General features: G+C 39.0%; 1 long non-coding RNA gene across 1 annotated transcript; it reads right to left on the reverse strand.

Annotated features, from left to right (window-relative positions):
- Nucleotides 1-2,363: 2,363 nt before the first annotated feature.
- LOC148718226 (uncharacterized) lies at nt 2,364-22,971 on the reverse strand. Its single transcript, XR_015994458.1, has 6 exons — nt 21,981-22,971; nt 20,851-20,943; nt 20,261-20,454; nt 19,450-19,529; nt 8,968-9,033; nt 2,364-2,782 (listed from the first exon to the last, which is right to left on the reverse strand). It is a non-coding gene; the product is annotated as an uncharacterized LOC148718226 (long non-coding RNA).
- Between the last annotated feature and the right edge of the window lie 1,156 nt (nt 22,972-24,127).

Consider the following 24,127-nt stretch of genomic DNA (forward strand, 5'->3'; position numbering starts at 1 on the left):
GTCTTCTTTGGATTGTCGTGTTTTTTGTTTGTTTGTTCGATTGTTTGTTTTCATACACTGGCTTGCTTTATTTCTCATTGGACGACTTTTTATAACTCGATTTAGACGCCGAAAAATTCAAGAGCTTACCGCGCCCTTTAAAGCTGTGTACAACCAGTGATTAACTTGAAATAGTTAGACGTCGAACGTCTTCGACATCGGAAAAAGATAGTTTATGCATTGAGATCAGAAAACAGCCTAACCGTTCTAATTGCAGAGGCCGTTGTTAAGTGTTCTTGAATTAACGATATTGGGCCAGGCTGCTAAGCTCATTAAAAGTTAGAAATCCTAAAGCGTTTTTTTTTTTTCGCGGCCGCAATATCAAGTTAACGCTGTAAACAGCAGCTTGGTAAGTAGATTCAAATACTATTCAGTTACGTCCAAACACGCGAGTGAGTGTCCAAAATCGGAAAAAACCTCGTGCAAACGGGCACGCACGTACGTACGCACAAACGCACGCGCGCACCTACTTACGCACATACGTATTATTGTTATCAAGAACACTCTATGAAAGTCAACGGAAATTTCCTTAAATAACTAAGCTAGCCGCAAACCATTGCCAAGAAGATTCTAATCGACCAATGGGATAGCGCCTGTGTTGTTAAGTTTGATAATTGCAAGGTTTAGGGCCCCTATTAGATGAGCTTAAAATTTCACTCATGATATTGACAAGTTCCCCTCAGCTCCATGGGTAGAGCATCTCACTGCACCATGTTGCGGTCCGTGGTCAGGGTCCAAACCCTGGCGCGGGGAATCTTATCATTTTTGTTTCTTTTCTGTTTTTCTCATTATATTTTTTTACCTTGCTGATAATAGATCTTTGATGTCCTCATATACTGTTACACATCCTTTATCGTCAAATTCATTGGATGGTTTTGCTCTGGTAAGATGTTAGATTGAGGTGTTGCATCAGAACAAAAATTTACCATAGAGGTTTTGCACAGCAGCCATGTTGGATGGCAGGAACAATAGTTTATTTTACCCATGAGAAAAAAATTTCTTTCTTATGCAAAATATTTTCATTGTTCCTGCCATCCAACATGGCTCCTGTGCAAAACCTCTATATAATAAAAAAAAAAAAAATAGGTAATCATCAATGGAAGCAAATCTAAGTGGGCAGAGTTTTTTCTTACTGAGTTTATAATGAACCATTGTAAGGGAGATTCCTGTCTTTTTATGGCATTGCACCTGTGTTTCCAGACTTAATCTTAACAGTGTAGAACACCTGAAACATGGGTTTAAAATTCAGCCTGAGCTATAGACTAGCTCCTCGCAGCTCAGTGGGTAGAGCATCTGACTGTACCATGTTGCGGTCCGCGGTTAGGGTTCAAACCGTGGCGCGGGGAATCCTGTTGTTTTTGTTTCTTTTTTTGTGTTTACTTATCATATTTTTCTCCTTGCTGATGATAGGTCTTTGATGTCATGTCCTCCGTCATATACTGATACACAAATTTAAATTGTCATTTTTTATCATTTTTAATCCTCGATAGAAACAGAACATTTAAGTGGACAGAGTTTCTTCTTACTGATTTAGTCAACTGCAAACCATTGCAAAGAGGATTCTTGACATCCTATGGCGTATGTTTCTAGGATTGAACTTTGCAGTGCGCAGGAAACCTAAAACATGACTTTAAAACTCAGCCTCAAATCTGGACAAGTTCCCCGCAGCTTAGTGTGTAGAGCATCTGACTACACTATGTTGCGATCCATGGTTTGGATTCAAACCCTATCGTGGGGAATATTGTCGCTTTTTGTTTTGTTTTGTTTTTTTTACTTCCTCATCATATTTTTTTCCTTGCTGATAATAAGTGTTTGATGTCTTTATATGTTAATACACATAATATTCATCATCGAATTGATTTGGCTTGTTTTTGCTCAAGAAGAAAAAGTGAGGTTACGCATTAGTAAACAAATTTATTAGATGATAAAAGAAAACAGGCCTTTTCTTATAGAAACATGCAGCCAATCTAGAGTTTCTTCCTCACCTACTGAGCCAGTTGAAAATCATTGCTTAAGACACTCATGTTGTCCTATGATGCTGGGTTTCATATTTTAGTGCGTGGGTCTCCTAAAATATGATCTTAAAATTCACAATTACATGCAGACGAGTTCCCCACAGCTGAGTGGGTAGAGCATCTGACTGCACTGCGTTGCTGTTGCGGTCCGTGGTCAAGGTTCCAAACATGCCGTTTTTTCGTGTCTTTTTTACTTGTTTTATTCATTATATCTTTATCCTAGCTGATAATCAGTCCTTGATGTTTTCATATGCCTTTGAAACAAATGAAAAAGTTTCCGTATAACCCCATACTATTATAAGACGAAGCATCATTCCTTGGGTTTATTTTATTCATAAAACTCGATGTACGCATAATTCAGAGTAAGGAGTTAAACGGAAATCCTGTCGAAATCAGTTCCAACAGTTTGAGTCTTACAAAATTTATTAACAAATTCATTCAATGCTTTCTTTTTCATTTCAGAGTTTTTTTCTCCTACAGAAGACTTTCTACAGTCCAGTAAATGCTGATTTTTTCTTCCTCTCGCACAATGCATCTCATTCCTCTTGATTCTCAATGCGCTCCAAAGCGTGCAAACAAAAATCCGCACTAAATCGGTGACGTATCAGTCACTTATTGGCTGAAGCTGCTAATCCATATTCATCAAGAATTGTAAAATTTCCAGCAAACCACGCTGTCTGTCGAAGAGTGAAGACCGCCTTCCGATGCTCTGAAAATTAAGATGCCCTCTGGAAAAAAGACGTTAGACAATTCAGAATAGTAACAGAAGCATTCTGGTGTTACTAACAACAAAATGTGAGTATTGCTTCGTCAAAATATTGTATTTAAACTCCATCAAATAGCTAACCTTGTTGTATCCTCTCAGTTAAACGACCAAACGCGAGTCGGCTGCTTTGTCTGAGCGGTTTATTAACTCGAAGTTTGATTAATCAGGGTGTTAGCTTCGAGAAAAGCACAACGCACGATGCTAAAATATTTGAAAAGAAATACATATCTATCTTGCGCTGAGTAAATGAATTGATGATTCAAGGAGAATGTTTTGTGAAGGTGTAGTCTGATCGGAGAATGTTTTGTAGTTAAATATTGCCACAGGATATGTAACGACTCTTCCGACAAATAACTTGGTGGCCTTTGCTTCATTTAAAATTACATTTCGGAGTCTTCGTGTTTTCTCTTTCCCTTCGTTAGAAGCGCTTTAATAGGAGCTTTAATTTGAAGGCCTTTTTAGTATCTTCAAAAATAGTATACAACGTGGCATTTTCCCCAGTAATTGGAAGATTGGAGAGGTAATCCCAGTATTTAAGAAGGGGACCAAATCAGACTGCGCCAATTACCGACCACTGACTATGCTTAATTTAAATAGCAAAATATTGGAGAGCATTGTTTGTGATTCCTTAGATTATCACCTTGTAACAAACGAACTTATACACTCAAATCAGTGGGGTTTCAAGAAAGGTGTCTCCACCGAATCACTACTCTTGTATCTGACCGAAGCATGGAAAAAGGCAATCGATGATGGCTACAAAGTTGGAGTTTTATTTGTTGACTTCAAGAAGGCGTTCGACACCGTCGACCATACCATCCTAAAAGACAAATTGTCCGATGTAGGTGTGTCTGGTGTGTTCTTCGAGTGGATCGCAAGCTACCTTCATGAAAGATCCCAATATGTTACTGTTAACGGTGTACGATCAAAGCTACAACAAATTGATATCGGTGTTCCACAAGGTTCTTTACTGGGTCCCAGACTCTTCACAATATATGTCAACGATTTACCGAACTCGTCCGAAACTGGGTGCATTCATATGTTTGCAGACGACACCACAATTTATTACCTTGGGAAAGGAGTCGAAGAAATCATTGATGCGTTAAATTTAATATTAAACGACTTCAAAGTGTGGTGCTGTAAAAATCACCTGACTGTTCACACTGGTAAGACCGTGGCAATGTTAATTTCCAGTCAAGTCTTTGTCGGACCAATGAGACCCCTAATGTTCGGAAACTCTCACATTTACTTCACCACCAAATCTACTTGCTTGGGTGTTGAAATTGATTATAAACTGAACTGGAAACCGCAAGTTAAAGCCCTGCACTACAAGTTTGGAGGAAAGCTAAAATTCCTTAAAAAGCTCAAAGCCCTACCATCAGGTGTACTAGAAGAAATATATTTTAAAGGGATTGTCCCAAGCATCACATACTGCATTGCTATTTGGGGGTCCTGTTCACCATCTACATTTAATGAATTGGAACATTTACACTTGAAAGCAGCCAAACTAATCCATAAACTGCCCAGCGAAACTCCTGACTCTGACGTCCTTGACCTAGTTAAATGGAAATCATTAGGCTATATTTACAAACGTAGACTCGCTTCTATAATGTATCAAGTACATTATAATAGTTTACCTGATCAACTTACTGCCCTTTTCACAAAACGCAACATTGATAGTAATTATAATCTAAGGCGTATTAATGACTTTCCGCATGTACGGTGTAACAGTGACCTTGGTAGAAATAGTGCAAGGTACAGAGGGCCCATTGTCTGGAATTTGCTGCCTAAAGCCATCAAGGATGCTTCCTCTCTACAGCTTTTTAAACAAAAACTTAGACAGGCCTCAAGGACATTAGATCGCATTCAATTCGAAAAGGAGGCCTGTGTGATAACATCAAAGCAAACGGATTTTTTATACTTTTAAGTCCTTGAAATTTCTTTACTTTTTCCTTAGAATTGTCCATATATTTAAGTAGTTCCTTTTTAGTTCCTGGCAGGTCCACACCAGCCTTTGGGTTGCCACAAACCGACCTGCCTTAACAAAAATTATATGTATGTATGTATGTATGTAGCGAATTATATAGAAATTATATTTGAAGGTCCTAAGATTTTGCGTCTTCGTTCTGCGGAGACAGTAAGCATTCCCTGATCACATTCATAATTTCTATTTTAAGGAGAAGCAAAGGTGTCAGAAGGATCGAAGGACAAAAAGTCTTGCCAAGAAGATTCACTAGAATGACTGGATTATTAGTGGATACTGCAAAGATAAGAGTTTTGAAATTATTGATTAACAGTAGCAAAAATGGTGGCTCTATCTATAGATTATCATAGAAAGTCCTCATTCTTCCGCCAAGAGTATTGGAATGAATAAATGAATAGTTTTTCGCCACCATTTTTGGAATATAGTTCGTTATGATGCGGATCGTTTTGCAAACCTTAAGAAATCGCATTATTTATTTGAACTACAAACTATGATTTGGTTCAATTTATCTCGGATGATCTCATTTCATTGAAATGACCAAAGTAATAACTTAAAATCGATTTAAACCTGGCCGCATATAAGTGAGCTGAAACTGGAAATCGTTGATTTCGAAGCACTTCACGACCTTTTGGTTTGCACAACACTTCGTATCACAATTTTACCCAGGTGACGTTGCACAAAGTCGATATTTGTTCAGGTATATGGCACTTGAACAAAAGACCTCGGACAAAGACCAAATGAAATCTAAAATTCAAATTTTGCCTGTTTCATATTTCAAAAAGCGCACTTCTGAATAGTGCCGACTTTCAAACCACACCATAGACTGGTACATTACTCGGTGTTCAACTTGCATTGGACCATTTTCAGCGACTGACTTTTAGAAGCTTGTTAATAAACTATAAAAAGACTGCAACTACTAGCACCTTACAAACGATTTAAGAGTCAACGGGATAACCAGCAGACTAAACGGAACGAACTAACTTTAACAGACTGATTAACTGACAAGTCTAATTAATTCTGACAGCCATCTACTTGCCTACTTCAAAACTGAGCAAAACACTTTTGCGAACCAAAGTTGACAATTGACAATGATAACAGCCCCTTGGCCTTTATAGATTATGCCAGTAAAAGTAGCATATTATGCTAGTAGCATTGCTTTTTGGGCGAAATTATGCTAAAATTATGCTCTTTTTTCCAAATGATGCCCTTTTTTTTAAAATTATGCTCTTTGAAAAAATTGCAAATAAGTCCAAAAAATACATTTTTTAATTAGAAGCCGTTGGTCTACAAGAAAGAAACGCAATAAATCCACAATGAAATTCAAATAAACACGTGGTTCATGTTAACATGCACACTAGTACCAGACCATACATGGCCTACAATGTGACTTCCGGTTCCGGTGCACCCCAGACCCGGGCTCGGACCGTTTCAGACGTCGCTCAGTGATTCACATTGAACTACAAATGCTACTACTTGAACTAAAACTTAAAATATCGAATAACGTCACTAAGTACTTGAGAGTAGAGATGATCATATTGTAGCATCAAAATTGATCTGATAATTATCAAAATATGCGAATTATGCTAGCATTGCTAGCATTGCTACTTGGCAGAAATTATGCCAGTTTGCTCAAATTATGCCGAAAATTATGCTAGCATAATCTTTAAAGGCATAACAGCCCCTACTCAGGCCAGTCAACAAATCTTGACAACAGTTCTTGGGCTCAACATTTGTGCAGACCATCGCACTTCAAAGTGCTACCAAGAGAAAACGTTGGCAAAATACATTGATTCATTGAAATTCACTCTTGGCATGAACTCGATTAAACTGGAAATTTCAGTACTTTCGTTTGGAAAAAGAAACCGATTTGTTCGCTATACATGAAGGAAAAAACAGTACACTGCCTTCTAAGAACTTCTATCGACTACTTTGTGCAATCAACTGTGGTTGGTTTTAGTGAAAATGTTACTTTTAAAACTCTAATGCCTGGTCAAGAGCTTTTTCTAGAAACTGATCGCATCCGGCGAAATCTATCGTTATATAAACCAGTAAAAATTACTTCTAATCGATATGGCTGAAAATTATTTCGCAAATCGTTGAAGAATGGTTTACACTTAAAACGAAAATTCACGCAAACATACGAAACAATGTTTTGGCCAATAAACAAATACACAACTGTTTACAAATTGATTAACTGTTAGTTGCTGTGAAGGAGCAATGATAACTGTCTCGTGGTAATCCCAGATGAACAAGAAAATTAAAGATACCACTCAGTCATTTTTTTTTCTCAACAATTTGAAATTTTGGTTTGGCACGTATATTTAAGGACAAACGTGTGAAACAGAAATCCAAATAAAACAAAATTGTTTCCAACTGTTAGATTTTCTTGTTGAATGCTCTCACATATTGCAATTGATGATGAATATCATTAAAAAAAACATGAAATTAAGAACAAATGAACATACATTTTTGTAAAAATATTGAAATTTGAACAGAAAGCACGTTGATTCTACCAGCCAAAGTACGAACTTGTTCTATACAAATTAAAGGGTAAGTTTTATTGTGTCCTAGGGTTGAGAGGCGAGTAACTTTTAATTTCTTTATCGCGATGGTCACCTTTTTTCTGGTTAATATACAGTTGTTTCTATAATACGAACTTTTTAGGTGATTCAATTCATCTTGTAAATTGAGTCGCATCTGCAAAAATGAATCACGTGTTGCTCTTCAGACCAGGCATTTGGTTTTAAAATAGTTCAGTTACTCCTTAGATTTAGTGGAAGGAAGATTTTAGGTGCAGTAACTCGGTGTAACACAGAAATACAGACAAAAAATCTTGCCAAAAGTTTGGAATTGGATTTGAAATTCAGGTTATTATTACGAAAACAAAAAAATATTTTTAAAATAAGCTTTGTTGCGCGAATTGTTCTTATTCGTAATGAACGTTAAGCCAAATTGTTCCGAGCTCTTGAGGATAAAATCAACAGTCGATATTATTTCATTTTTCAATTTACTCAGGGAATATCGTTTAAGACACTTGGAGCCCGGCCTAATTTTAGCCCTTCAGGGCTGAAATCAAATTTAAACTGGGTTGCTCCAACACTTTATACGATTTTATTTATTAAAGTGATTTTAAGTTCAAGGCCCTATGAGGCTAAACTTCTCAGGAGTATGCTCCAATTATTCTTTTTTTCATTCAATTTCGGTCCAACTAGGTGCTCTTTCAACCTGTATCCTGTGTTACATTCGACAACTGACGGCTTTAAGATCTTTAAATCCGAAAAACGTCGTGGCAAGCTATAGGATTAAAAAAAAATTCTGGTTTAAAAAAAACAAACTTTGAAGTAAGCAAATTGCCGAAATTTTTGACGACATATTTCTACAGCTTGCCATGATGCTTCCACACATCATCTCGTGCAAAGAAATGGAGACCATTTAAAATTTTTTTTTTGAGAGGACAAATGGGCGTTACCTCACTTCTTTGGCACGAGATGCTGTTTAATTTCATTTTGGCGGGAAATTTTAAGGGAAACCTTGTTAAAATTTTTGCCGAAAATGTTACCAGGGAAAACTGTGCTAATTGGTCCAAATTTTCCCGCCAAAAGTCTTAGTATATATATACACTAAAAAATTTTTCTCCACACTTTTAATGATTCAATTGAAAATTACTTATTTAATTGACCTGTAATTATAGAGAATTTAAAACAAATAAAGTACTTTGTTGAATATGAAACTTTTGTGGTTTAATGAGTGTCTATTAATATTACAAAACAACAACGAAATAAAGATGAAGTTTATTGATCATTGGCTATGAAAAGTATATTTAAATGACCGATAGAAAAATACGGCGCCCAAAATACGCATGCGCCAAAGTTTTTTGGCGGGAAAATTCGCCACATTTGAACGGATGTTATTTACATGCTGAATTTGAAGAAATTGGCGCATGCGTAGTATAAGCACCCATATTTTCCCCAAGTTTTTTGGCGGGAAAATTTCAAATTTTTAAACAGCTCATGCCATGAATAATTAGCCACAAAAAAAATTTAAATCCAGCAAATTCAAGAAATTACATTTGCTTACGTTCGGCTTCAAATCGTCGATTTTAACGAATGACTCTTGGCTCTAATTCGCCCTATTCTTGCGAGAAATGCGCTATATCTGTTTAATACCACTCAATAGATCTTAGCATTCACTTGAATCACAGCCTTCTTTGTCGGATTGGTGCATCAATCAATCTGCAAGAAAATGAAAAAAAATTAACAAATGCAACAGACTTCAAACCTTTCTAGTTTTTTAATCTGCGAGGACTGAGTGGTTTGTTTTAACATAGTGTTTAAAGGCAAAATTGGTATCAAGCAAGAATTTTCATTAAGCGTGTTTTTAATCTTATTTTAAAAGCATTGAGAAAATAACATAAGAAAGTTGATTATTTCCTATTCCTTTGGCGGTCTTATCTTACATGTACAGGTAGAATTTCTGTCACCTTTTTCTTGCTGTAGTGTTTGACATGAAAGCAGATTTCCAGTTTTAAAGGTGATTAGAACTTGTAGCAGTATAATTCGGTTATCTTGAGTTAAGCTATATTTCAATGAAGTTAAGTTAACCTCTACGTCCTCGTCGTGGGAGGTGGAAACGGGTAATGCCGGCTAACAGGGCTCTGGTGAAGCTTGGTAGGCCAATCACCTGCCAAGTGGATATGCTACGATTACAGAAACATCGACAAACAGAAACACGTTTACAGACATCTTGGCAGGAGAAGGCCCTTCCGGGAAAATGACGCGGCAGAGGCAAAGCCAGAAGGACCCTCGGCGGCTGACTAGCCTTCTTTCTCCAAGACACACCATCAGAATCGGTACGTGGAATGTCAGGTCCATGTACCAAACCGGAAAAACATCATCCATTGCAGAGGAAATGAGGAATTACAACCTGGAGATCCTCGGTCTCAGTGAAGCTGGTAAGTGCAAACTCAGCACAGGAGAGACAGTGCTCTACTCAGGCCATGAAGACCCAAGTGCACCCCACACAGAAGGAGTGGCTCTCATAATCTCCAAGCAAGCCATCAGGACGCCTATTAGCTGGGAACCGTTCAACTCTCGACTTATCACTGCCCTTTTCAAGACATCGCATCGCAGAATTAATGTTAGAATTATCCAATGCTACGCACCAACCAATGAAGCCGATGAATCAACCAAGGAGGAGTTTTATAACGCATTGCAGAGTCTCATCGCATGGCAGGGAGGAAAGGAAGTTACCATTCTCATGGGAGATCTCAACGCCAAGATAGGAGGGGATAATAAGAGGTATGAACTTGTTATGGAAAATCACGGATAAGGAGAGATGAATGAAAATGGCGAGCTATTTGCAGACCTTTGCGCCAACAACGACCTGGTGATTGGTGGGAGTATCTTCCCTCACAAAAGGATCCACAAAGCTACGTGGCGCTCCCCTGATTACATCACCGAAAACCAGATAGATCATTTTTGTATTGCCCGAAAGTTCAGAAGATCATTACATGATGTCAGGGCTATGAGAGGAGCAGACGTCGGTAGCGACCATCATCTACTAGTAGCCACCCTAAAACTGAAGCTTTAGCGGTGTCATGCTCAACAGCAAGCTAGAACCAAGTACAATTTGTGACACACCTGAGGGGCTGCAGAGGCTTTCCAAATCAACCTTAGGAACCGGTTTTAAGTACTGGAAGATATTAGAGATGAAGACGGTACAATTGACACGCTCTGGGAGCTTCTAAAGAGCTCATGGATTAGTACCTGTGAGGACACCTTAGGAAGGCAGCAGTCCCAAAACAAGGATTGGATCTCAATGGATACTCTGAAGAAAGTGAGAGCAAGGAAGGGCAAGAAAGAGCGGGTTAACAACAGCCGGACACGTGCAGAAAAGTCACAGGCGCAGAAGGAATACGATGCGGGGCATAAGGAAGCTAGAAGGAGTGCTCGAAAGGACAAGAGATGCTATATAGAGAACCTAGCAAAGGAGGCGAAGGATGCCGCAGCAAAAGGGAACATGAAAGACCTGTATTACACCACAAGAAAGCTAGCTGGGAAATTTCGTCATGTTAATCATACCATCAAGGACAAACAAGGAAATATTCTGACCACTACAGAGGAACAGCTGCATAGATGGGTCGAGCATTTTGGAGAGGTCCTGAACAGGCCACCCCCAGATGAAGGAACCGATATCCCAGAAGCTGAACATCTACTCCCAGTAAACTGCGCCATACCCTCGAGGAGAGAGATTAGTAGCGCCATTAGGAAGATGAAAGACGGAAAGGCAGCCGGTACCGACAACATTCCAGCGGAAGCATTCAAAGCAGACATCACCACCACCACAGAGGTTCTACATGAACTGTTCAAGAGCATCTGGGAGGACGAGAAATCACCTACTGAGTGGAAAGAGGGACTTATAGTTAAACTGCCCAAGAAGGGGAACCTCAGGGACTGTGATAATCATCGAGGTATTACTTTGTTATGCACAGCAAGTAAAGTCTTCAACCGAATTGTGTTAGAGCGGCTAAGATCGGCAGTGGATGGAAGGCTGAGGGACCAGCAAGCTGGATTTAGCCAAGCTAGATCATGCGCAGATCAGATTGCTACATTGCGTATCATCGTAGAGCAATCAACTGAATGGAACTCGTCCTTGTACATCAATTTCGTGGATTACCAAAAGGCCTTTGATAGTCTGGATCGCCCCTTTCTTTGGAAATTACTAGCTCATTATGGAATTCCGCAGAAGTTTATCAACATCATAAGAAACTCTTACGAAGGTACCACCTGTAAAGTGATTCATGAAGGCCAGCTGTCGGATAGCTTCGAAGTTAAAACCGGAGTAAGGCAGGGCTGCCTTCTTTCACCGTTCTTCCTCCTGGCAATTGATTGGATAATGAAGTCATCGACAGCGGGCCACAGGAACGGAATACAATGGACGCTCACCCAGCAGCTTGATGACCTGGATCATGCCGACGACATTGCTTTACTATCTCACTCAGGAGCCCAAATGCAGAACAAAACCAGCATTCTGGAAGAAAAGTCAAGAAAAACTGGCCTTGTTATCAACACCGCAAAGACCAAAGTCATGAAGATTAACTCAGGTTCAAGGAGGAAGATCAGAGTGAATGATGCCGATATCGAAGAGGTGGAATCGTTTACATACCTTGGGAGCGTAGTAGACACATGTGCGGGAACTGACGCAGACGTTGCAAACAGGATTAATAAAGCAAGAGGAGCCTTCCACTCCCTTAAGAAGATCTTGAGCTCTGGCAGCATATCTACATCAACTAAGCTGAAAATCTTCAACTCTAATGTAAAAGCTGTGCTGTTATACGGGGCAGAGACATGGAGGATGACAGTCAAAACGGCAAGAAATTTACAATCATATGTCAATCATTGTTTGCGTCGAATCCTGAAGATACATTGGACAGACAAGATCACAAACGAGGAGCTCTGGGAGTGGACAGGTCAAATACCGATGGTCAAGCAAGTGAGGAAGAGAAAATAGATGTGGGTAGGCCACACGCTGAGAAGACCTTCAAACAGCATTACGAGGCAAGCCCTGCGTTGGAATCCACAGGGAAAACAAAAGAGGGGCCGCCCCAAGAATACCTGGAGGAGGGATACGGAAAAAGAGATGAAGGCCCTCGGGAAGAACTGGAAGGAGCTGCAACAGCTGGCAGAAAAGAGGCGTCAGTGGCGGCAGTTTGTCGATGGCCCATGCTCCAACCTGGAGCCAGGGGCTTAACTAACTAACTAACTAACTAACTAAGTTAACCTCGCACAGGAATTCCTGAAAATTCCTACTCTTATACTTTCGACTATTTTCAGGCTCGTTCTTTTTTTTATCAAATTCTATGTCAAATTCACGATTAAGAAAATATTTCTTAAATTTCAGTTTGACACCTCAAACACCTCTTTCTTTAAGGTGACCTTAAGGGTAAACAACTTTCACTTTTTGTTCTCCGCACTGAATTTTAATTAGATAACTAGTTGTAGCTTTTCTGGGGTCGGTATTGTGTGTGCCCTTTCTTCTCCGAATTTTCTATGTAACAGTCTTCTAAGGATATTTTCGCTTAAGATATCTTTCCAAGTATGATTCTAATTCTGTCAATCAGAAGTTTTTTTATAATTTTTATAATGCTAATCTCATTTTCGTTTTACCAGAGTTTAGCTGGAAACATAAGAAATTTAGGGTAGAAAGTTATTTTGACGACAGTGAACATCTCGAAGGTACATACTTAAAATGCAGGAACTGTTGCACGTAACTAAAGCGATTCGCCAGTTAAGATGGAAACGATGACGATGCGCGAAGATTGATGGTGCACAGCATTTTAATTAAATTTGAGCTAGTTCGCGAGGCTATAAGTTGTACGTGTAAGAAATTAAAGCCAGAAATAAAGAAATTTCAACTGAGTATTAGAAAATTCATCGAACAATAGAAACTCCAACGTTAAAACTATTTTGCGACGTAAAATAATTATAGATCAGTATTGAAATTCTACCGTGTTGAGTTGCTCTACATTAACATGTGAATGTAACGTGGATTTACCGATTTAATTTGACAGCAGATTGATACTCTCACATGAATGAAATTAAGTTATATCCTCGCCTTTCCCCGCCCCTTGCGTTCAGGTATAAAAGTACTTGCAGAGGTCTTAATAGTTGAGTGAACAGGAAATAACTGTGTTTTCAAGCAACGATTAGAAGAAATCGAAGTGTTCGCTGGGAATTCTTCTAAGATCATTGTATCGGAATGTAAATTGTAATTGTGCAAATTTAGTTTCAACTGCTATTTGTGGTTATATTTCAAATCGCTTGGTTCTTCGATGAAAACTCATGCCACAAACAACTGTGTTCTCTATATTTTAGATTGAAAAAATAAAAAATCCAATAATTCTTCTGAAGGTTATGGTCGCAACTCATAAATGGCCCGATTTATACTGGAGACGGATCATCCATCCAGACGGATCATCCGTCTCCAGTATAAATACGTGAAGGACTATGAGACGAACTATCGGTGTGTCATGTAACTCGTCCCGTGTTTTATACTGGGACGAGTTTTCTGAACAGATTTCCGAGAAAGCACAAAGAAAAGGCTTGGGCCCTAGTCAAATGTTTTAGTGCGGCATTTGCGGCAAATTTTGTTTTTTCTCCTTCGCTAACACAAGCGCAAGGTATTTCATTTCTGTATTCGTCCATACACGTTCTTTTTTTTGTCTTTCTGGGCTTCAGGGAAATTGTTTTTATACAGGGCTAACCTCACGATTTTCCCTTTTCAGGATGTATTTTTTACATTTGCGTTGTAGCTTCCTGAATAAATGTTATGTTATGTAATGTTATCATTTGACTTAATTGTCCGCCATCTTGAAAATAACCGCTGGCTTCTTGTAACGAGGTGTAGTTTTCGTGGATAGTTCGTCTTCTTCCCGCATTTATACACAGCGACGGATCATCCGTCTTGACGAGTTATCCATGATAATTCATCTGACAAGACGGACTATCGCGATAGCTCGTCTGGATGGATGATCCGACGAGCTACCGTTCCTTACCCAAGCTCGTCCTATACGGATGATCCGTCTCTAGTATAAATCGGGCCATTATCAATAAAAAAACAAGTTTTTGTCAAACTGTTGCTTGGCAACGCGATGTAATATGAGGCTTCCCCAATCTGACTAAGACCGCCCTCGACTTGAAAAATGTTGAAAGATCTCACTTCAAATAATCAAAACACCGTCAAAAATACTATTAACGAACTCATAGCTAAACAAGAATTGTCGGCCACTGCAAAAAATCTCATCATAACCACTCCTAAAACTTCGTGTATTTATTTTTTACCTAAAAATTCAAAAACCTAACAACCCGGGTCGGCCCATTGTCTCGGCTTGCATGCAGTTTCCCTACCGAACTTATTTCCAGCTATTTAGACAAAATTATGGCTCCCATCGTCAAAACTTTGCCATCATATATTAACGGACAGTCAACACGCTCTTCAAATTTTTCGCGACTTTAATTTCCTTGGTGAAAACAAACTTCTTTTCACTATGGACGTTATATCTCTTTGTACCATCATTCCTAATGGCGAAGGTCTTCTGGCCCTCAAACATTTTTTTGATCAACGCACTGTTAAGGAACCTAAATCTGAAACACTACTTCGCTTCGCTGAACTAGTGCTCACACTCAATTGTTTTTCATTCGGGGACAACTTTTTCAAACAAACTAATGGCGTAGCCGTGGGTACCAAAATGGGACCCAGCTATGCCAATCTTTTTGTAGCTTTTGTCGAATACTAATTCTTCAGCCAATACAATGGCCCCAAACCTGAACTCCACGGTCGCTACATTGACGACTGTATCGGCGCTACCTCCTCTACTAGAGAGGAACTAACTCAATTCATAACCGCAGTCAATTCCTTTCACCCGGCTCTCAAATATACCTGAGAAATTTCCGACAATTCTTTATCCTTTTTAGACATCAAAGTTTCAACTGAAGTGAGGCAACGGTTTATGTACTAGTGTATATTACAAACCTACAGATTTACATAGTTATTTGTTGTATTCATCTTCGCATCCATCTCATGTGAAGAATTCCATTCCCTTTTCTCAGTTTCTAAGACTTCGTCGTTTATGTAGTGATGACTGTGACTTTTTTCACAAATCAGAGTCTATGTGCCAGTTTTTCGAAAAACGTGGTTACCCTGTTTCTGTCGTTTAAGCGGGTCACCACCGCGCCAAACTTAAGTTGATCGACAGTCAGTACTACAAACGTCACAAAAGGAAAATTCCGACCGCATTCCATTTACCCTCACATTTCATCCTCACAACCACTCAGTTAAATCCATTATTCGTAAAAACTTTAAATTACTTCAAAACGATCCAGAGACTGGCACTATCTTTTCGCAACCTCCACTCATTTCATTCAAATGCGACAAAACCGTAGGCAATTTTTTGGTCACAAGTTCATTACAAACTAATGACCAACCCGGCACTCTTAAATGCGCTCGCGCACGATGCAAAACTTGTCCTTTCATTCACAACGCTGAAAAAATATCGGGACCCAAACGATCCATTAAGATCACCGATCACTTCACGCGCACCTCAGCCAACGTCATCTATTGCATAACTTGCACTTATTGCAAAAAGCAATACATCGGCGAAACAGGAAGACGTTTAGGTGACCGATTCCGAGAACACCTTCGCCACGTAGAAAGGAATGACAAGGACGCATCTAAACCAGTCGCTAGACACTTTAATCTACCTAATCATTCTAAGCAACATATGGCGATCTGCGGTCTTTCCTTACATTTAGGTAGCTCAGAAAAGCCGCAAAACTCTCGAGAAAAAGTTTATCTTCCAAATCGTCACTCTTAATCCCACAGGTATCAACGAACGCTTCTCATTCTACTAATTTATTTGTGTTTTTTTCGTCGCCGCCATGTAGCTTCACTTTCTGGATATAAACTCACACACAACCCACAATTCCTTAATTCATTCTGACGAGGGGTTAACGCTCGAAACGTCAGCTTTTTAACTCTTTACGGTGGCCAATTTACAATTTCAACTTAGTTGATATTACCAAATTACCTTGAAAAATGTTGCATTTCTCAACAGTTTCATTGAAGAAGATAAAATTGTTTTCATTTTTTTCAAAAGAAAAAAACCATCAGATTGACCATCAACTTTATCAGAGATATAAAATATAATTCGAGGAAGAAGTTTGAAAACCAACAGTTTTTTTAAAGTATTAATTTGAAAACGGTCTCCAGACATTAGACAATAAGGCTGCAAGGTTTTTTTATTGAATGCAGTACTGAAAAGAAATCATGCTAACATCAAACTTTTCAATAATCCTAGAGAAATTTGTAAGACTTTGAAACATATTAAACTTGGTTTCAACATCAAACTTGTCTTATCAAACTTATTAAACTTAAGTTACTGCCACTAAATTATTAGCTTGAATATCTAGACTTAGTTTTCTTCTACAAGTGCATGAAAGGAAATGTTAACTTTGCCAGACATTTTGATAAATATTTTTTCATTTGAAAGAGGATGCACTCGCCGTGCTAGTACTGAGCTTTATCTAAGGACAAATATAATAGAAATCGTACCTCGCATTTTCGGGACTACTTCTTTGATAGCGTTTGTATCATTGGAATATTATCCCTGATGATATCAAGTTGGCTGAATCCTTGGGTTCATTCAAGTGCCAACTTAAATCCTTATTTTTTAAGCGTCTTTATAATCTTTTCAATGGGGACAACGTTCGTTCATTTAAGGTTACCGTGCACCTTCAGGGGTGTCTCGCGTGCAAGCGATGTAGCGCGTCCGGTTTAAACTGTAGATATCTAAACCCCTATATCAAATTAAAGCTTATAGGACTGGCTATCAGACTATACCAAAAATTTTGGAAAAAATGAATTGTCGAATTTGTCACGACTTCTAAATGCGAGCGCCCGAATCACCTTTTAAGAGCTACAAGTCAAAGGGAATTTGTTCGATTGCTCTCAAATTTTGACAGTAGCTAGTTTTACATAAAAACAACAAAAACGTATCTCCGAATTTTTTATTTCTAAATATTTTTTTTTGAAGAGCGATTTTTGTACGATCACTCCACATTTTTTTAATCCTATTTCAAAAATGTTCTGTAACTTTTCACTGAAATTGAATATGGCAAATCGCTGACACGTTTTTTTAGCGCTTTGGCCCCGGAAACGAAGGAACACATTAAATAAGCGAAAAACAAAATTCGCTTTAACATGTAACGTTCAAAAGGTGATTCGGGCGCTCGCATTTAGAAGTCGTGAAAAATTCGACAATTCATTTTTTTCCAAACTTTTTGGTATAGTCTGATAGTCAGTCCTATAAGTTTTAATTTGATATAGGGGTTTAGATATCTACAGTTTAAACCAGACGCGTTATATCCCTTGCATGCGAGACACCCCTGAAGGTGCACGGTAACCTTAAGGTCGGCACACACGAGGGGACTAGTCCCTGCGACTAGTCCGTGCGACTAATCCCGGCGACAAGTCTTTGAAGGGTTTACACGAGGGGACCGGTAGCAGGGACTAGTCCCTTAAGGCGTTCACACGAGGGCACTCAATTGCACAAGAACATAGGAAAATTAAGAGGCAAAAGATGTTTCTTAGTCTGGTGCGTTACACGAAAACAATGAAAATTTGGTAACTTTTCATTGTAGCACTATTAAACATTAGTCCCCTCGTGTGTGCCGACCTTTAAGGTCGGCACACACGAGGGGACTAGTCCCTGCGACTAGTCCCAGCAACCAGTTTCATGCGACTAGTCCCTTCGTGTGAACTACACATTTCTGTGGTCGCAAGGACCAAAATTTGGTCCCTGCGACTGGTCGCACGAATTCAAACTGGTTTGAATTCGTGCGACCAGTCGCAGGGACTTGTCGCATGAAACAAATGTTTTTCCCTTCGTGTGAACTGTTTGTGCGACCAGTCCCTGCGACTAAACGGTAAATAAGCCAATCACGGGTCAGTATGATGCGTGACTTCCGGTATTTGTAAACATTGCAGTTTCTAATGATGAATTTTCCCTGACTTCTAGATTTCTACAACTGAAGAATAAAAAACTATTTCTAGTTTTGTAAACATATACAGATGTCTTGGAGCCGTTTTGATGGAATTTCTACCCTATTTGACTGTGTATGTTAAAAATAAAATAAAAAACAAAAACAAAAACGGAACACGTAAAAGCATGAATAATCCGACTGAATAAGTGTAGTTCGTTTACGCTGATGTTTAATAGTGCTACAATGAAAAGTTACCAAATTTTAATTGTTTTCGTGTAACGCCCCAGACTAAGAAACATCTTTTGCCTCTTAATTTTCCTATGTTCTTGTGCAATTGAGTGCCCTCGTGTGAACACCTTAAGGGACTAGTCCCTGCTACCGGTCCCCTCGTGTAAACCCTTCAAAGACTTGTCGCCGGGACTAGTCGCACGGACTAGTCGCAGGGACTAGTCCCCTCGTGTGTGCCGACCTTTAAGATTATCTGTCCCAAATGTAGAAGAGTAAATTTTTATAGTGCATGCACATGTTAATTATTGCTTAATCGATTAATTTATTTATTTTTGGTTGATGGATCAGGGAAGATTTTTTTTCTCTTGTTTTTTTTTTTTTTTTTTCTCGTTTTTAAATTATTATTACCACACGGCTGGACTGGTAGTCGAATCTTGTAGGGGACATAATGTCTTATTATTCGTACCACCCGTAAATTGTAATTAGTGTGCAAATCTTTAAATAAAATAATAATAATAATAATGATATAAAAGATTAAACAATTCAGCTCCAAAGCTGGTGATAAGTTGCAAAACACTAACTAGATTTCAGTGTTGTTGTGATTCCAGCTAGCAACTGAACCTATGCGCTAGGGTTGATCCATCAATCTAACAGTGTTATAAATCGCCTTGATCAAAGAGAAATTCCAGCACCGAAAAGAAAACATCAAAGAAAACAGAATAATTGCCTTGTTTGTTCGTTTCCTACAATTCAGTTGACTCTGACAAGTTTTGATGCAGACATTCGGTAAATCAAGGTTGATACGTTCCATACACACCAGCAGACCAGACTTATAAGCGCAGATAGCCATTTCGAAAACAATAACCAAGCAAAAAAACTCACCTTTGTAGAAGTTGTCCGTTTCCTTTCTTCACTTGAATTCCTTGATTTTGTGACAACCTCATCCTATGCAAGACGCTGTCCTGACGAGGAAAAACAAGGAAATTTATATTGTGAAAACAACTATACTAATATGATGGTGAGTAATTTTTCCTGTGAAAATGTGGATCAATGTTGGGATCGAAAGACTCCATCAGAGCCATCACGTTTTAGACTGACAGTTGCAATGTCTCTACACAAAGGCAACAGGAAATTTCATTTCCATCACTTGGTAAATGCTACACGACAAACTCAAGGATCGCCAGGCTCACTTTGATTCTTGGCACTTGACCTTAAAAATACACAACTAGATCGTTGCCATGGAAATTTGGCGAGGCAGGGTGTGTTTCCATGGCACCAGTGTCAACAGACCGTGAGGTGGTGATGTAAACAACTGCAAGTCTTCTTAATCCGACAAAGATCGAAAAAATCGAGGATTGAGGGAATATTTTTTCCTGTTTTTTTTTTTTTTTTTTTTTTGTAGTTTCTATCATTTTTTTTTTTTACTTTGGTTAGCTTTAAATTCCTAATTCGCTAAACACAGCAATAGTTGTTATAAGACTGCTGAGGCGGATCCAGGGTTGGTTCGGGTGGTTGGGTCGAACCCCCTAAATTGTCCCTCAAAACGCTGGTAGTCATGTTTCCGAAGGCCTAATTTTCAAAATCTCCCGGGGGAGCATGCTTGCTGACAATTCTCCGAACCTCCCTGGACTAAATCCTGGATCCATCCCAGAGACTGGCCGTATTAATCGGTTTCAAAACTTATATAGCTAACCTTATTGGATGTCATCCTAGGCATGAGTACCATATAACCCCCCTACATTAATTATGCATTCAGACTAGTAGACTTTGTTTTTAAACTTTTGTTGTGAAAGACAAAGAAGTGGAATGCATAATTAATGTATGGGGTTATATGGTACTCTTTCCGTCATCCTTTCCCATGGCTAGAAATCGAAGACATCATGGCGGCTAAGCATGCGCATAAAAGACAAATTAAGGAGTTTAAATATGGCGACTGCATAAGGCTTTCTATGGGAAAATTTTGAAATTCAGACAGTAATTTTATGGAAGCGTCTACTAAAAATGCCCTCGTCTGAAATGTATTAGAAGAGTGTCAAGATCACTCATCTCCGTTATCAAACTCTTAAGATTTCGTTATGATCTGCCCCAGTCGAAGAAACTTTCGACCTTTTTGGTGCCTTAAGTGTCTTAAAATGGCCTACGTTGGTCAGCTAAAGTTTCTCCTGCAGCCACAACAAGGGTTGTTTAATCAATTGCCCACGTCTGTTCGATCTCTTCGAAAGCCGACCTTCCAACTGTAGGCTATTTGAAGGCATAAAAATGTGAATCCACATTTCATTTTACCTTTTCATCAGGCTCTTTCCCCCCTTTATAGTACTTGATTTAAAGATTCTTTTTCATCTCATGACGCTGACCCGAAGAGAATAAAGAAAATATCTAAAGAATACAAGCACACCCATCTCTAAGTGAGTGCTCTTACAAGTAAAAGATAATGATAAGTGAGAAAAATAAAAACTCGTTTGTAGCCCCCTCGTCTGATATTAGCAATACATGTTGAATAATGGCATATACTATGTTCAACGTTCATACATAAGATGTTGGTTCATAACATGCCATCCTCAACAGGGGCGGATCCAGGAATTTTTGATTGGAGGGTCCAAACTTTGGTTCAGAGAGGACTGTTGGACTCTTTTTAGGCAAATTACTTCGCCCCCACACCCCCCACACCCCCTCCCACCAGTCGCGGTTGCACGTTATAATTCCTTGGCCGCTTACTGTTTACTTGAATTCATTAATTTAAAAAAATCAGCCAGTTAAAAAGTGATATACGATCCTGCGGATGTAAGAATTTCAGTCTCAAAGTTGTAAGCGTCGGGTCTGATGGGGGGGGGTCCGGACCCACCGGACCCTCCCCCTGGATCCGCCACTGCTCAAGTATAATGTCAGGTCACTGATAGGTCACCGACAGGTCACTGATAAAAGTTTACACTCCGGGGAGGAGAGAGAGTCACTATCAGAGTCAAGTGTGGTAACCAAGAGCACAAGTTCTGATATCCAGACAACGGATTCTCAGCGAAAAAAATTAAGACGACTCGGCTCTTTTCACCAGCGGAAATTGGAAGTAGGAGAAATAACAGGCGTGTTAAAACAAATCTAACGTTAAAATATTATACCAAAAAAACTGTGTAAAGAATAATAATGAAAACTAAAGAATTAAAAAGAAACTAGTCATTAAGTGATCAGTGCATTATTGATAAAGAACGCATATCTTGCTGCCGCCCTAAAAGTCACGTGGGTCATCAAGAACTGTCATGGCGGCTACTTCTGAATATTTGTCTTTACTCCAGCGCTGTGTATTAGACGCCCTTCCCTTTTACATTTGACTCTAAGCAATGATTTTTTCACTAAAACAGCAAAGAGAAACACGTACAATGGATATCTATCCAAAATGTATAAATACGAAGGTTATTTACCTTGAGAAAAGTCGTGACAAAGTGACATTTATTCATCCTTCTTTGTCCTCAAATTCAAACCCCTTGCTTCAGCAACCTAGAGGAAAAACTCTCCCGCCTTGACAGAACTGAAGATATCCAAGGTATTTGGGTTGAAACATGCTGTGTTTCCTGACCCCAGACTAGCTGAAAAAAGGACGCTGATATTTCTTACGACTCGTTAAGTCTTACCGCGAGCAAGTCTGATCTGAAATACGAATATTAATGTTTCAAAAAATATTTGTAATTCAAATGAGTTTTCCGACCGAAAAGCATCGGAGAGCTCTTCGTTAACTTTCGTTAAATTTCAGCGCGATATAGGTGACTGCCTGTAAGTGGCTGACTTTCAACAAGGTAAAATTCAACAAAGAGGTTCAGTTATACATATAGAGGCAAGACCGATACAACGTAGATAAGTAAATTTTAAGACGGAGCACTATATTTCGGCTGGCCAAACCAGCCTTCTTCAGGTGCAGTGGGAATTAACAGAGAATTGGGGTGATGCTTCATAGATAGCTGTATGATGTAACAGCGGAAATATGTAAAACTAATTTGATTGACAATGAGATAAAAATAAAAATAGAAATAGTGAGCAAAAATAGAAATGAAGTAAGGTAAATGGATAAATAACTAGAAACTAATAAATTTCTTCGCGAGCGTTAAGGCCATCTGGATAAATAGTGTTGCCTCTTGAAATTAAAAAAGCTTCCCTGACCTTGCGCATCGAGTCTCTCTTGGAAAACACTTTTTTGTACTCCGTCTTAAAATTTACTTATCTACGTTGTATCGGTCTTGCCTCTATATTTATATTTCATATTCGTTATTTTGGGCCGATCAGATCATCGCTGATCCAACGTACAAGAGTAGGAGTATCGTCCACGGTTGCCTGCATCCTCGGAGACCCAGGGGTTGCGGGTCGATTTCAAGTTAGGGCATGAAGAGGGTCTTCATGCCCTAACTTGAAATCGACCCACAACTCCTGGGTCTCCGAGGATGGGTTGCCTGCTGAACATTTCTCGGTTATACACCCTAGTAATTGAAGAGATATCACATCGAACTCAAATGAATTCAACTTAGAACAAAAATTCACTTAGGAACATTTTTCAATTATTTACAACCAGCTGCTTACTTCAACTGCCTATAATGTTGATCTGTTTTCGTTCCCCTTAGTATTTCTAGCTGGAGGTACATCTATCATGCGGTATAATCTGCGGCCATGTCGACTAAATACGTTAAACAAACCCGGCAAAGACAAAGGAACATTAGGCTGTATTTTGCAACTCTCAACTCTCCCGTCGAAAAAGGCACGTATATTCAATAATGAAGATTTCTATTTGCTATAAGATGATCATTATAATAATAATCGAGGAGATAAAGAAACAAAATGTGAGAAAACTTAACATGTACAATGCACTGGTTATTCCATTTTTCGACTATTGTAGGCCAGTATGGGATTGTATGCCAATCTGAGAGACTCCAGAAGCTGCAAAATAGGGCTGCTCGTATAATAACCAATTCTGATTATATGACGCCATCTTCTTGTTTATTACATGAATTGGGCGCCCATGGGCTGGCTGGGATACACTTGAAGAAAGGCGTACTAAACAGCTAGCAATTAATATGTATAAGGTGGCAAATGATCACTTTCCACTTCGCTTTCATAATCTTTTTCAAACAACATCGCAAGTCCATACCGATAATTTGAGGAACTCAGTTCATAATCTCTTTATTCCCAGACCGTGCACTAATAATTATGTAAATATTAACTTTTTTAAAAGTGATGCTGGGGTACCAGGCCTCCTATTCAGAGACTTCTTGAGATTTTTTTTTCAATCCGACCGACCCACCAATATCAGGAAACGCATTCGACGCTTAACGAAAAAAACGGAGGATGGCCAAATTTGTAGTAAACTATAAGAACCACCAAACGAACTTTGTCTTTCAATCCACCAAGCTCATGCTAAGGAAAGTGGAAAAAGTTACGGCTTTATGAGTCACTTAGCTCAAGTGCTTCTAGCCCACCTCCCCCCCCCCCCCCGCCTCCCTCCTCCTACCGTCGACTCTGACACCAAAATGCCGGTTAAATAAACGATCGCGCGCTTCTTAACGCTAACTCGCCCTAAAATGGT

The sequence above is a fragment of the Stylophora pistillata genome, chromosome 13, assembly GCF_964205215.1.
Source record: "Stylophora pistillata chromosome 13, jaStyPist1.2, whole genome shotgun sequence".
NCBI classification, from domain to species: Eukaryota; Metazoa; Cnidaria; class Anthozoa; order Scleractinia; family Pocilloporidae; genus Stylophora; species Stylophora pistillata.